Consider the following 5,000-nt stretch of genomic DNA (forward strand, 5'->3'; position numbering starts at 1 on the left):
GAGATGCAGGAGCGTAACCAGGCCCCTGGGGGCCCCGGCGGGCGGGCCCGGGTGCTGCCTTCCCCGTTTCAGCATCACCAGACCTCACGTAGGTCTAAATGAGAAAACTCAGGAAAAAAAGGATCATCGGGAAGGGGCTGAGAGGCAGGTGCGTACCCGGGCCCCTGCATCGGGCGGGCACAGGTGCTGCCTTCCCCGGACTCGGGATCCCTAAACCTCACGGAGGTCTGACCATCAAACTCGGAGAGAAAGGACCATCGGGAAGGGGCTGAGAGGCAGGTGCGTACCCGGGCCGCTGGGGGCCCCGGCGGGCAGGCCCGGGTTCTGCCTACCCCGGTTTCAGAATCATCGGACCTCACGGAGGTCTGACTGACCCTCTCCCTAGTAATCCGGAGGAAAATTACCCCCTTTCTTGTAATCCGTGCACACGAGGTTACAGAGGGGACCCATGGCACGAATGTACCCGACCTCCTGGAGCCCTTGCTGGGATCTGGGAGGCAAATGGACCCTCATCGGGACTTCCAGGCAAGCCCGGACATCTAGTCACCCCATTGGAAAAGATTGCGCGCGACCAGATGGTCGAGGGGACAGGCACGACCAGATGTCCGGGCTCGAATGGGAAGCCATCTGGTCGCTCTGTGCCCCAACGAAAGAGTGAGCGGGTGCCGGGGCATGGGGGACTGGAGACCCAGGGCCCTAGCTGGGCCCCAGCCATGGAGGCTGAGTGGGGGACCTGACGGGCCCTCCGACCCGGGGCCCGTGGACACCTTGACAAGCAAGGGACCGACAGACCCATGTCCCGGGCCCTTGGCGGAGCGGCAGGCCGGAGGACAGGGCCCAGGGCTGGAGGACAGGGCCCGGGGCCCCTGGACCGAGCCGGGGCTCCCAGACCCGGAGGCGCAGGGGAAGCCTCCCCGGGCCCGCCGGACCCCGTCCCGGGCACCCTGCCACGCGGCAGGACCCAGGACGGAGCCCGGGGTGGGGAGGCCGCCCTCCCTGGGGCACTCAGGGGCCCGGCCCAAGCTCCTGAACACAGCCAAGCAAGGGGAGGCTTCCCGGCCACAACGGAACCCCGTCCCGGGCCTTTAGCAGTGACGCAGGCCAGGTGACGGGGCCCGGCGGGCCCCTGGACCCAGCCCAGGCTCCCGGGCCCGGAGGCACAGGGGAAGCCTCCCCGGGCCCGCCGGACACCGTCCAGGGCATCCTGCCATGCGGCAGGACCCAGGACGGAGCCCGCGGGAACTCGTTCGGGCACCCTGCCGCACGGCAGGACCGAGGACGGAGCCTAGGGTGGGAAGGCCACTCTCAGAGAGGCCCCTGGACCCAGCCCAGCAGGGGGATGCCTGCCGGGTCTCATCCGGGGCAACCTGCCACGTGGCAGGACCTGGGAGAGACCCAGGGCTGGGGTGGCATCCTGGCCTGTCCAGCTGCCGGCTGAGGACCGCTAGGCCACAAGGGGTCCCAGAGTACCCTGTCCCTAGTAATCCGGAGGAAGGCTACCCCCCTTTTTGGTAACCAGCATGCTCCGATTGACGGAGGGGACCCTAGGGGCAAACGCACCCGGCTTCCTGGAGCCCTGACTGGGATCCGGGAGGCAAATGGACAATCATCGGGACTTCCAGGCCGACCCGGCCATCAGGTCGTGTCATTGGAAAGCATTGCGTGCGACCAGATGGCCGAGGGGAAAGGTGCGACCAGATAGCCGGCACCTGAAAGGACTCCCGTCTGCCCGCCCAGAGCCAGGCCATAGCGGTAGGGCTCCCGCCTGCCCATCCACTCAGGGCTTGGGGACCCTGGCTGGGCCTCAGGCACTTGGAGGAACACCGGAGGGCCCGCGCGCTCCGAGTGACGAAGGGGACCCTAGGCGCGGACGTGCCCAACCTCCTGGAGCCCTGACTGGGATGCGGGAGGCAAATGGACCCTCATCTGGACTTTCAGGCCGGCCCGGCCATCTGGTCGCCCCATTGGAAAGCATTGCAGGCGACCAGATGGCCAGCACCTGAAAGGACTCCCGTCTGCCCGCCCCGAGCTGAGCCATAGCGGTAGGGCTCCCGCCTGCCCACCCGCTCGGGGGGCTCGGGGACCCCAGCTGGGCCTCTGGCACGGGGAGGACCACCGGAGCTCTCGGGCCCGGGCGCCCAGGGGAGGACTGCCCGGGACCCGTGGAGCCCGTCCCGGGCACTTTGCCATGCCGCGGGCCGCAGGAGGGAGCCCCGGACACCTGGGAGAATGTTGCCCGGGCATAGCCCATCTGGTCCCCGGCAAAGAACCGCCAGCCCCGAAGGGGTGTTCCGGCATACCCTGCCCCTACTAATCCGGAGGAAGACTAACCCCCTTTCTTGTAACCTGCACGCACCGCGAGGCTCAGGGGACCCTAGACGCGAAGGTGCCTTACCTCCTGGAGCCCTGGCTAGGATCCAGGAGGCAAATGAGCCCTCATCGGGACTTCCAGGCCGGCCCAGCCATCTGGTCGCCCCATTGGAAAGCATTGCGCGCAACCAGATGGCCGAGGGGTGAGGTGCGACCAGATGGCCGGGACTGAAATGACGCCAATCTGCCCGCTCTGAGCTTTCGCGGTAGGGCTCCCGCCTGCCCTTGCCCTTGCTCCCGGGGCACGGACTCCCGGGGGACCCTTGGAACCCATCCCAGGCACTTTGCCTCGCTGTGGCCTGGAGGAGGGAAAACAGGACGCCCCGGGGGAAGTGTCGTCCGGGCTTAGCCCATCTGGTCCCCGCCTGAGAACCGCCATCCCTAGGAGAGGCCGCCCCGGCATACCCTGCCCTAGTAATCCGGAGGAAGGCTACCCCCCTTTCTGGTAAACTGTGCGCAACGAGTGACGGAGGGGACCCTAGGCCCAGACGCACCCGACCTCCTGGAGCCCTGCCTGGGATCGGGGAGGCAAATGAGCCCCCATCAGGACTTCCAGGACAGCCCGGCCATCTGGTCGCCCCATTGGAAAGCATTGTGTGCGGCCAGATGGCCGAGGGAATAGTGCGACGAGATGGCCGGGACCAAAAGGACTCCCAGCTGCCCGCACCGAGCCATAGCGGTAGGGCTCCCGCCTGCCCTTGCAGGGCTCCGGGGCTCTGCACCAGGGACCCTTGTCCCGGGCAGATGGACACTTGGCAGGCCGCAGGACGTGGGCTCCCAGGCCCTGACTGAAACTCAGGAGGCCCGGGGCCGGTCCCTGCTTCTCAACGCAGCCAGGCCGGGAAGATCGCGGAGCCTGCCCAAGCACACGGTCCCTCAGGTTGTGCGCTCGTTTTCCACAATTTCTTTCAAATTGTGCATAGTTGCGCTAGGCAAAGTCTGTCCAGTCCTACTCAGGACGTGCGCTCGTTTTTCACAATTTCTCTCAAAATTCTGCGTAGTGGCGCTACGCAAAGTCCGCCCAGCCCTAACCAAACTCCTACTACGCAGTGGAAAGGACTTAGCCAGCCACCCACCCACCTGGCCCGGTCCCTGCTTCTGATCCCAGCCAGGTCTGGGGAGCCTCCCTTGGCCCAATGGACCCCGTCACGGGCACCCGGACCCTCACTAGGCCGCAGGACGGGTGCTCCCGCACCACATGGTCGTATAGGGGTGGGCAGAAAACGACTCTCCGCCAGCGTAGCAGATAAAGCCAGCCACCCCTGCTCACCGGCCTGGTCCCTGCTTCTGAAAGCAGCCAGGCCGGGGAGAGCCTCCCCGGGCCCCAGTGGACCCCTGTCTCCAGCGCCCGGACCCTCGGCTAGCTTGCAGGACGGGGGGCTCCCGCACCCTGGGACATGCCGGACGAAGCACAAGCCCCGGATACGGGCCCAGCTTCCGAACCCTAGCCAGGCCGGGGAGAGCCTCCCCGGGCCCCGATGGACACCCTTCCCCAGCGCCCGGACCCTCGGCTGGCTTGCAGGATGTGGGGCTGCCGCACCGTGGGACCTCTGGGACAGAGCACAAGCCCCGGGACCGGGCACAGCTTCCGAACCCTAGCCAGGCCGGGGAGAGCCTCCCCGGGACCCGGTGGAACCCCGGTCCCCAGCGCCCGGACCCTCGGCTGGAACAAAGGAGGGTTAAGCCCAAGCCACTTCCCTTCCCTGACGGCCTGCCCGGGGAGCCCATTTTTCTCGACTATTAAGTCCCCACATAGTGGGGGCTTGCAGAAGTTTGGGGAAGGACAATAGTTGGAGTAAGCTCGGCCACCAACCCGCAGGGACATCTGGTCACCCAGCCCGCAGGGACATCTGGTCACCCAGCCCGCAGGGACATCTGGTCACCCAGCCTGCGAGGCTATCTGGTCATGCGACCAGATGACCCGGGACGACCCAGCTCAGAGGATGACTTTCAATAGATCGCAGCGAGGTAGCTGCTCTGCTACTTACGAAACCCTGACCCAGAATCAGGTCGTCCACGAATGATTTAGCACCGGGTGCCCCACAAACATGCGGTGCACTAAGGGCGATGGAGGCGGCCTCCTTCTGTCCGTGCGCCGGTCCCCAAGCGAGCGGTTCTACGCACCAGCCCAACGAGAGAGGCTGGCTATCCCAGGCCAACCGAGGCTTCACGGCACTGCGGTATCGTTACGGTTTAGGGGGGATTCTGACTTAGAGGCGTTCAGTCATAATCCCACATGTGGTAGCTTCGCCCCATTGGCTAATCAGCCAAGCACATACACCAAATGTCTGACCCTGTGGTTCCTCTCGTACTGAGCAGGATTACTATTGCAACAACACATCATCAGTAGGGTAAAATTAACCTGTCTCATGACGGTCTAAACCCAGCTCCTGTTCCCTATTAGTGGGTGAACAATCCAACGCTTGGTGAATTCTGCTTCAAAATGATAGGAAGTACCGACATCGAAGGATCAAAAAGCGACGTCGCTATGAACGCTTGACCGCCACAAGCCAGTTATCCCTGTGGTAACTTTTCTGACACCTCCTGCTTGAAACCCAAAAAGTCAGAAGGATCGTGAGGCCCCGCTTTCATGGTCTGTATTCATACTGAAAATCGAGATCAAGCGAGCT

The 5,000-nt window shown here is 64.8% G+C and overlaps 1 pseudogene; it reads right to left on the bottom strand.

Moving 5' to 3' along the window:
* Positions 1-4,297: 4,297 nt before the first annotated feature.
* Positions 4,298-5,000, bottom strand: part of LOC146817247 (28S ribosomal RNA) — a 2,260-nt pseudogene continuing 1,557 nt past the window's right edge.

This window comes from Triturus cristatus, chromosome 6 (genome assembly GCF_964204655.1).
Source record: "Triturus cristatus chromosome 6, aTriCri1.1, whole genome shotgun sequence".
NCBI classification, from domain to species: Eukaryota; Metazoa; Chordata; class Amphibia; order Caudata; family Salamandridae; genus Triturus; species Triturus cristatus.